The 10885-nt window shown below is 23.9% G+C and overlaps 2 protein-coding genes across 2 annotated transcripts in view; one reads left to right on the top strand and one right to left on the bottom strand.

The window, feature by feature from the left end:
- LOC117174858 overlaps positions 1–10885 on the top strand; it is a 45150-nt gene that overhangs the window by 3152 nt on the left and 31113 nt on the right. The window lies entirely within an intron of this gene.
- LOC117174859 (peptidyl-prolyl cis-trans isomerase NIMA-interacting 4) overlaps positions 685–10885 on the bottom strand; it is a 57045-nt gene continuing 46844 nt past the window's right edge. Inside the window, exon 5 of the mRNA XM_033364257.1 lies at positions 685–785. The gene's annotated coding sequence lies outside the window, so the exon portion shown is untranslated. The remainder of the gene's footprint in view (positions 786–10885) is intronic.

Genomic DNA, 10885 nt, shown 5'->3' with positions numbered 1-10885 from the left:
CAAACGCTTAAAATTCTAAATTAATAATTATTTTTAATTTTTTAACCCCTTTCAAACTCATAAGATTTGAAAAGTTGTTTATTCATGTATTTTTAAATTTTTTATATTTTTAATGTTACGAAATAAAAATCTAGAAACGTGAATGCTCGCATGCGAAATATGGAAAATTATTGATACTAATTTTCAAGTAAAATTAGAAAGTTAAAATATTTTCAATTGGAAATTTTTGATAAATTAAATCTGAGAACAATTAGCTTGAGTTCCAGCTTAAATTATGTTTGTTATTCAATAAAAATCTTAAAAATTCGGGATTAAACTTGAAAAAATTTAAATACTTTAAGAATTGAATACAGAAATTAAAAATGATCCTAAAATCATTTAAATTAGTTTTTAACAAATATAAATTAATTTCAATTTTTGAGAAATTACCTATTTTATTTTAAACGGCTTTCAAATTTTTGAAAAAATTTAATAAACTCGACTTATCGTCATATTTGAAAGATTCTTAAATTCCAATAAAAATTAAAAATGCTCTTTATTAATGGAAGGGAAAATTTTTTCGCTGAAAGAAAATCTGTTCGATAAAATTTTATTTAATAATTGCTGCAAATAAAAATAATATAGGAGAATATGAATAAGTTAGAGAAAAAATATTCTAAATTTTTTTGAGGGTATAAAAATGCGAAGCAGTAAAACTTGATCGTGGTGACCTCCTTTTAAAACATCTGAATATCTGATAAGTTATCTCTAACGGTGCCTATTATATTTGCTGCCAGTCACGTGCCCTGGGAAAGAAAAATGAAATATTAGGTATCAAAATTAGATTTTTTTAACTAGTAGTAAATTATTAAATAAATTTTTAAATATTAAGTTTAATAACATTTGAAAACAACAAATAAACATTAATATTTCTGTAATTGACAGTGTATGAAATTTAAAAAAATATATATTGAACTTTTTTTGTTTTTAAAAGTTCCAAAAATCAAATAATTTTAGATTCGGTAAACTTTGGAAACAATTTCAATATTTCGAATTGAATGAAAAAAATATCTTTTTTCATATGTGAAAAAAAGTTAATAATATTTTTATTGATTATTTATTTTTTCACTTATTATTTTTTATTAATTTATTTTGTGTTTTAGAATTTCAAAATTGATTGATTTCAGATTAAAATTTCGAAAATTGAACAATTTTAAACTATTCAAAATTGAGTACTTTCGGAGTAGAGTTTTAAAAATGTTATAATTACAAACGTCCAAGGAAATTTAAATTCTATGATCTCTTATTAAACGCGTTCGAAATTGAATAATTAAAAATGAAAAACTTTTCAACTCAAATAATATTTTTTCCAAGCGATTAAAATTTTATTATTTGAAATTTAAAACTTAATTAAATGTTTCAAAGTTGAAGCTTCTGAAATTCTAGAATCTAGAATTGCAATTACATAAAAAATGACAATTTAACATTAAAATTGATTTAAAAACTTTTTTCAAGTAAAAAAAGATATTCACCGTCATTTTCAGCCCTCAAAAATGGAAAAATTTTAATTAAAACACAAAAGGAAAAATTTATACTTAAGAACTTTTGCAATTAGAGGAATCAGCGTTTCAATTATAACTGGAAAAAAATGTTAGTCACCAAAAATAGTGATATTACAACTTTACTATACTCGAACCCTTTAAAATTTCAATTATGTTAAATAAATTTAAATCGTTTAAAAAATAGCATTTTTCAAATTTTTTATTAAATTTGTCACCATTAAATCATTCTCATTTTAACTACTAAATAAAACGCTCATAAATAGGAAAAATTAAAAATTCAGCGATCAATATGGAAATTCAGAACTCTAAAATTGTAATTTTCTACACCTCATTTGAAATTATTATTCATTCTTGAAATCTGCGAATCAAATATTTTTCCAATTTTAAATTATTCAGTTTTTTAAACTTTCAACTAAAAATCGGACAATTTTTTAATTTCAAATAAAACATTCAAAATTAGAAAAAAAATGGTACAAAAAAAGATTGTTATTGTAATGCTTTGAATGTTTGAAATTGCACAATTTTAAGACTTTCAACTGTAAATTTGGTTGTTTTTTCAAGTTGAGTTTGAAATGCTCAATATATGGTAGCATTTTCGAATAAAAAATAATTTAATTGTCAATGCCTAGTTCTAAAATCTTCTCATTTATAAGGCTTGAAATTAGGACATTATTTTCTTATTTTTTCAATGTTTTAAGTTTATTCTCGATGCGTTTCTGTCAACATTTTTGAATTGCAAATACTAAAATAATAGAATATTGAATAAATTTAGAGAAATTAAGAGAATTCCGAATATTTGAGGAATCGAGAGAGGTTCTAATAAATAAAAGGAATTTAGGGATTCAAAAGAACTTATAAACTGTACAAATTCAGGATATTAAATTTTTTGAGGAATTTCTTGAATATTTCAGATTTCAGGAATTCAAGGGATTTAAAGAATTCAAGGAATTTCAGAAAATTCTAACACTTTCAGGAATTCAGAATATTCTTGGATTTCATATAATTTAAGGAATTCCGAATATTGAAGAAATTCAGGGTATTTGAAGATTTCAGGGAATTCTCAAAGTTTCAGGGATTTGAGAGAATTTAGAGAATTCAAGAAATTAGGAGAATTCGCATTATTCAAAGAACTCAGGAAATTTAGAGAAACCTGGGATTTAAGGATATTCCAGCAATACAGGTAATTTCAGGGATTTACGATAATTTGTGAAATTCAAAAAAAAGCGTAGATTTCATAGAATTTTAGGAATTCAGAGATTTTCAGAGCATTTAAGAAATTCAAGGATTTAAGGAAAATTACAGAATTTTAGAGGCTTCAGAGCATTAAAGGAATTCAATAAAATCATAAAATTGAAGGAATTTAAATAGTTCAGCGATATAAAAAAATTCAAGGAAATTAAGAGAATTGAAGGAATTCAGTGAATTTAAGGAGTTCAGCGAATTCAATGAATTTGAAAGAATTCTGAATAATCAAGAAATTCAGGATATTCAAGGAATTTAAGAATTCCAGTGAATTCACTGAATTTCACGAAATTCAGAGCATTTAGATAATTCAAGTAATTCTGATAAAATTGAATGAATTTCCGAAATTTAGAATATTTAATAAAATCAGAGAATGAAAGGAATTCAGGAATTCAGAATATTAAAAAAATTCAAGGAATTAATAGAATTTTAGGAATTTAGGATCATGTAGATAATTCAAAATATTTCAAGAATTAAAAAGATTTAGTGAATTTAAAGAATTTAGAATATTCAAAGATCACAGGAAATTCAAAGAATTTCAGAGCATTTAGGGTATTTCAGGAATTTAGATAATTAAAAGTTTTACGGAAATTAAGAAGAATTGAAGGAATTCAAGGGATTCAGAAAATTCAAGGAATTTCGAAAATTCCGATTATTCCAGAATATCAGAGAATTTAAGGGATTCAGGGAATTAAGAGAATTTCAAGAATTTAGGAGCTTGTAGTGACCTCAACATTTTTTAAGATTTCATGGGCTCAACGAGTGTAAAGAATGCCGGGATTTTAAAATATTTAACGAATTGAGGGAATTCAGAATATTCAATGAAAACTCAAATTTAACACGTGAAAAATAGTTTTTTTATATACAAATCATTAATAAAATTTTATAATTTATTTGTGAAATAAAGCTAATTTGTCAGGCATTCAGTTCAAAAAGAAAAAAATTTGATATTTTGAGTACGGTGAGTTTTCTTGCATAGTTCTGAATTTCACAAATATAAAATTATTGCTTACTGAAAGAACATTTCAAAGTAAGCACATATTTTCAAATGTTTTCTTTCTTTCTAGCGAAAAATAAAATAAAAAATTTTTTTAATTAAAAAACAACTGTTTTGGTGAAGAAACGTCTTTTTTTTTGTTGAATTAAACTTTTTTCATTAAAAATGTTATTAGTTGAAGTTTCTTCTCTTTGATTTAAAATTGAACTATTTTGTTGGAAATTAGTCTTTTATTTATTTATTGCTGTTAAAAACTGATCTTTTTATTTGAAAAATTACAGGATTCGTTGAAAATTCTTCCTTTTTGGTTGAATTCAATAGGTTTTTAATGTAAAATATTTTTTAGTTGAAATATCAACTATTACGTTGTTTGTTGAAGATTCATCTCTTTGGTTTAAAATAAAATATTTTGGTGAAAATCAGTTTTCTTTCGTTGAAAATTGATTACCTGAAAATTTAGTTTGCCAGTATTGGTTAAAAATTCACCTCTTATAGTTGAAAAATCAAGCATTTAGATGAAAATACATTATTTTATTGAAAATTCGACTCTTTTGGTTGAAAGTGAATTTCCATGCGTATCGATCAATCTTTTTGGCTGAAAAATCATTTTTCGGTTAAATATTTAACTAATTTTTTAAAAATAAGTTTTATTTTCTTGAAAATTAATCTTTTTAGTTGAAAATTCAACTATGTGTTTGAAAATTGAATTTTTTTTAGAAAATTATTCCTCTTGTTTGCTAATTCAATTATTTTAGTTAAAAAATCATTTTCATGGGGTAAAAAGTTAACTACTTTTTAAAAAATATTTCGTTTTGTTAAAAATTAATATTTCAGGACAAAATCCATATTTTTGGTTAAATATTTTTTTTAGTCGAAAATTTAAGTATTTTGTACGAATCTTCTTTTTTTATTCGAAATTAGTTTTTTAAACTGAAGACTGAACTACTTGTTTCATTTCTGGTAACAAATTTATGCTTTCAGTTGTAAATTCATTTCCGTCTATAAAAATTAGACTATTTTATTGAAATTAAAAAAAATTAATTTTTGAATTTCAGAATTCAGTATTTTATTTAAAATTTGTTTGTTTTTTTGCTTATATTCAACTGTTTTTTATTTAATAATAAAATTTTTTGTAGAAACATGAACTACTTAATTTTATGTTGAAAGTTCATCTTCTTTAATTCAGAGTTATACTACTCTGTTAAAAAGTTTGTTTTTTTTTTGTTTGAAGATTCATTACTTTAGTTAAAAATTAATTTCTGTGGTCGAAAATGTTTTATTTTTTAGTTCTTAATTCACTAATTTTATTATAAATTGATTTATATTGTTGGAAATTCAAATTTTCTATCTGAATATTTCACTATTCCTCTTTTGGTGACAAATTTATCTTTATGAATTGAAAATTATACTTTTTTGTATTAAAAGTAGCGTATGTTATCAAAACACGTACTTTGAATTTTTCAGTAGCCAATAATGTTATGTTTGTAAAATTCAGAACTACTTAGGAAAAACTGATAAGTAATTAAAAAATCCAATCTTTTCGCTTCAAAGTGGATGATTTGCTCTTTTGCTTTATTTTACAAATGAACTATAAACTTTTATTATTAATTTGTATTAAAAAAAAAACATTTTTTATTAAATAAATTTTAATTTTTGCAGAACAGATTGGGCTCTCTGGTAAATGGTCAACTCTCCGTTTTAAAGAATTTATAATATTTCAGGAATTAGGAAGAATTGAAAGAATTCAGGGAAATCAGAGATTTCGAAGGAATTTCAGGGATTTAGAGTATTTAAGAAATTCGGGGAATTAAGAGAATCTCAGCGACTTTGAAGCATGTAGGAATTAAAAATATTCCATGATTTCAAAGAATTTCAGGAATTTAGAAAATGGAAGGAATTAAGGAAATTCATAATATTCAAGGAATTCAGAGGAATTCTGATAAATAGAAAGTTATTCATTGATTTAGAAGAATTCCAATATTTCATAGAATTTCAGGAATTTTAGAGTATTTAGAAAGTTTAAGAAGTTAAGACAATCCAGAATATTCAAAGAATTCAGGGAATTCAGAGAAATCAAGGACTTCAGGATATTCAAGGAATTCAGAGAATTTCAGGGATTTCCGCGCATATTTAGGTAATTCAAGGAATTCAGAGAATCCGAAGAATTTCAGAAATTCAGAATATTCAATCATTTTAAAGAAGTCAAGGAATTCACAGAATTCTGAATATTCAAGAAATTCAGGATAATCAAGGAATTCAGACATTTTAAGTTATTTTTGAAATCTAACAAATCTTCATTGTTCTGAAAATAAAACTCTTAATGGTGAAGACATAAAATTAAATTTTTTAATTTTGTATATTATAAACTACGAAGATTAAAGATTCCATTTATTTATGAAATTAGAAACTTTAATTCAAATACATTTGAACAATTTAATTATTTTTACTGAAACTAATATCAGAAGTAAAAAAATGCAAAGGTAAAAAATGTAAGAAAAAAAAACTTATTAGCTGAAACCGACAATTAAAGAAACATATTACGTTAAATGTAAAATATATTTACTTTAAAAACATTAGTTTCCAATTATGAATCAAATTTTGTTGTGCAATTTCAAAGATTTCAAATTTAACTTAACAAATTGCATACTATGTCAATTGAACATTATTATTTTCCTTATACACTTGTATGCTTCTGTGATCTTTAAATAATAAAACTTACCAATTAAAAAACGGGATTAAAAAAAACAAAAGCACTACAAAAATTTTCTAGAACCTTGTTTTTATATTTTTTGGTTCCTCTTGATGAGAATATAAAATATACAAATCGGTTTGAAGAACAGCCCAAGAAGAATAATAACGAGCATTAATGGCCATTTCGGAATCTCAAAATAACTAATTTTGAAGTTTTTAGTATGCGGACACAATAGTTTCCAAAAGACATGAATAGTGAATATACTCACGTTTCAAAAAACAAAACTAAATAAGTTTCAAGGCTAAAACAAATCTAAAAATCTAAAGAATTAAATACATTCCGGCTCAATAATTTATCATTCATTTTTGAGGCGATGATTTAACGGGACGACTGGAAAAGCCCAAAAAATAAAATTTTCGACAGTTTAAAATTCCCCAATTAGAAAATTCCTGAAAAATAAATTTTCCGAATAATAAAATTCTCGAATTGAAAAGTTCCCGATTAATTAAATTCACCACATAACAATGCCGAATTATAAAATACCCGAACCAGAAAATTCCCAAATTTAAACAATACATTTCTTAAAATTATTATTTATTTATTAAAAATACAATAATGAAATATTTTTATAAAAGATACATATTTTTAATGTTGAAAGCTTCTAAGATTATTTTTTTGAATTTAAAACAACAATAATTTAAAGAAATTTTAACCCAGAAATATATATTTTTTTCAATTGTTATTATTTTAAATTCAAACACTAGTTTTAGAAACTTTAAACAACAAAAATATTTTTTTCTATAAAAATACTTAATAATTGTATGTTTGAAAAATAAATAATATTTATGAGAAAAAAATGTTTAATTGATGTAATTCGAGAATTTTCTAGTTCGGATATTTTACAATTTTGCCATTTTCTGTGTGGAATTTTATTATTCGGGATTTTTCCAACTCAGCTATAAACTGACGGGTATTTTATTGTTCGGGAATTTTATGATTCGGAAATTTTATAAACTGTTCGGGAATGCTATTATTTGTGAATTTTATTATTCGGGAATTTTATTACTCGAGAATTTTATTATTCAAGAATTTTCCAATTGGAGAATTTATGAAACTGTTAGGGAATTTTATTATTCGGAAATTTTCCAATTCTAAAATTTTATTATTTAGAAATTTTATGATCGGTGAATTTCAATATTCGGGAATTTTATTATGCGGGAACACTTCAATTCGGTAATTTTATGAACTGTTTGGGAATTTTCCAATTCGAGAATTTTATTTTTCGGGAATTTTCCAATTGGTAATTTTATGAACTGTTTGGGAATTTTATTATTCTAGAATTTTTCAATTCGATAAATTTTTCCGGAATTTCATTTTTCGGTAATTTTCTGATTTGGAAATTTAATTATTCGGGAATGGTCCAATTCGGTAATTTTATAAACTGTTCAGGAATTTTATTATTCGGGAATTTTTCAATTCGAGAATCTTATTTTTCCGAAATTTAATTATTCGAGAATTTGTCAATTCGATAATTGTATAAACTGTTCGTGAATTTTATCAGTCGAGATTTTTTCAATTCGAGAATTTAAATTTCGGAAAGTTTATGAATCAGGAATCTTAACACAAAATTTTGTCATTCAGAAATTTTATTATTTGGTAATTTTATTCTGGGGGAATTTCTTAATTCGGTAATTTTATAAACTCTTCGGGAATTTTTCAATTCAAGAATTATATTTTTCGGGAATTTCAGTATTCGGAAATGTTCCAATTCGAGAATTTTATTTTTCTAGAATTTTCTGATTCGGGAATTTTATTATCCAGAAATTTTACAATTCGATCATTTTATTTTTCGGGACCTTTATTATTCAGGAATGGTGCAATTCGGTAATTTTGTAAAGTTTTCGGGAATTTTTCAATTCGAGAATTTTATAAATCGGGAATTTCAACACAAAATCTTATCATTCGGGAATTTTATTATTCGGAAATTTTTTTATTTGGGAATCCAATTCTTCCGGAATTTGTCAGTTCGGTAATTTTATAAACTGTTCGTGAATTTTATTAGTCGAAAACTTTATTTTTCGGGAATTTTATGAATCGGGAATTTTAACACAAAATGTTGTCATTCGAAAATATTATTATTCGGGAATTTTTCAATTCGGTAGTTTGATCAACTCTTCGAGATTTTTTCAATTCAAGAATTATTTTTTTCGGGAATTTTGGTATTCGGAAATGTTCCAAATTCGTGAATTTTATTTTTCTGGAATTTTCATATACGGGAATTTTATTGTCCAGGAATTTTCAAGTTAGAGAATTTTATTTTTCGAGACCTTAATTATTCGGGAACTGTCCAATTCGGTAATTTTATAAACTGTTCATGAATTTTATTATTCGGGAATTTTTAAATTCGAGAATCTTATTTTTCGGGACCCTTATTATTCGGGAATTTTCCAATTCGTTAATTTTATAAACTCTTTAGGAATTTTATTATTCGGGAATTTTTCAATTTGAGAATTATATTTTTCAGGAATTTTGTGAATCGGGAATTTTAATATTCGGAGATTTTATCATTCGGGAATTTTCCAATTCGGTAATTTAATAAACTGCCCGTGAATTTTTCAATTCGAGAATGTTCTTTTTCTGGGACTTTCTGAATCGGGAATTTTAATATTAGGAAATTTGATAATTCACGAATTTTACAATTTGGTGATTTAATGAACTGTTGGGGAATTTTTCAATTCGAGAATTTTATTTTTCGGGAATTTTATAAATCTGGAATTTTAATATTGGGAAATTTTATCATTCGAGAATTTTATTATTCCGGAATTTTATGACTTGGGAATTTCAATACTCGGAAAGTTTACAATTCGGGAAGTTTATTATTCAGAAATGTTATAATTCGGGAATTTTATTATTCAGAAATCTTATTATTAGGGAATTTTATTATTCGGGAATGTTACTTTTTGGGATTTTTCAGCCGTTCACATTTAACACTATTTCTGATACTTGCAGTGGAATAAAATGATTTCCACTCACTTATTATAAAAAATAAACATTTGACTTCAATTATAAATAACAAAAATTCAACAGCAAAAAAGCCTTTAACTTACCAGAGATTCGTAAGCGAAAGTTTGACTTTCTTCGTATATTCATTCTAATAGAAATAGAAAAGACACGATGTGGCACCAAACAAATATTTGAAAATGAGATAGCCTTCCTAATTTTATTCCAAGGTTTTTGTAAATTTTTGCTTTAAAGTTTTCGTTTTTTAAATTCCAGATTCTGGTTTAGGCAGGTATTTTATTCGGTGCTTCACGATTTACATGACAATGATACTTCCTGAATGATCTATGATCCAAGGTCTCCATCATTTTTAACGCGAATATTTTAGTCAGATTTTTTTCTAATTTGCTGTTGTCTCAAAATTTTAAATATTTGAATTTTGAAATTGAAATATATTGTCAAAGAATATGTTAATTTTAAACAAAAAATTGCATTTTCAACAAAAATGTTCATTTTCAACCAAGAAAAATTACGTTTCTACAAAAAAGACATTAATTTTTAACGAAATGAAATAGTTCAATTTTCTAACTACAAACATTTTTTACAATAAGAGATAAATTTTTAACAAAAGAGTTGAGTTTTGCATCTTATAATTCTTAATAAAAAAAATCCAATTAAATTTAACCAAAAAATACGAATTTTTATCAGAATAATTGAATTTGTAACTATATATTTGAATTTTCAACTATTACAGAGTTTAAAAAAGACAAATTTGCATCAATTCAAATGGAATTTTTAGTTCACAAAGTGTATTTTTAATCAAAAAGCAAACATTTAAAAAAATATAATTCTATTTTAAGCAAAAAAAAATGAATATTCAAATGCAAAAGATAAATTTTTAACAAAATAGTTCAAATTCCAACGAAATAGTTGAAGTTTCAACAAAAAAGGTAAATTTTGAACTAAAAGTGGAATTTTCAAGAAAATAATCGAATTTTTAGTAAATTATTTGAATTTTTTAATGCAAAAGATCAATTTTCTGTTAAAAATATAAATTTTCAATAAGAAATGGAATAGTTATATTTTCTGTTTAAAAAATTAATTTAAAAAAACCTATTCTTAAGAAAATAGTTAAATTATTAACTAAAAAATGAACTTTTAACAAAATAATTTAACTTTCAACCAAGTAGTTGAATTTTAAACCAAAAAGAATTAATTTTTATAGAAAACTAGATTTTTTAAACAAATAGTTAAATTTTCAACAAAACAGTTTATTTTCTTTAAAAAAGAAAGATGAATTTTGAACAAAAAATCCAGTTTTTCAACGAGATAGTTGAATTTTTAACCAAATATTTCAAATTTTGAAAGCAAAAGATCAATTTTCTATTTGAAAAAAAAATTCAGTCAAAAATG

This window comes from Belonocnema kinseyi, chromosome 6, assembly GCF_010883055.1.
Source record: "Belonocnema kinseyi isolate 2016_QV_RU_SX_M_011 chromosome 6, B_treatae_v1, whole genome shotgun sequence".
NCBI lineage: Eukaryota > Metazoa > Arthropoda > Insecta > Hymenoptera > Cynipidae > Belonocnema > Belonocnema kinseyi.
This window is presented reverse-complemented; position numbering and strand designations above follow the sequence as displayed.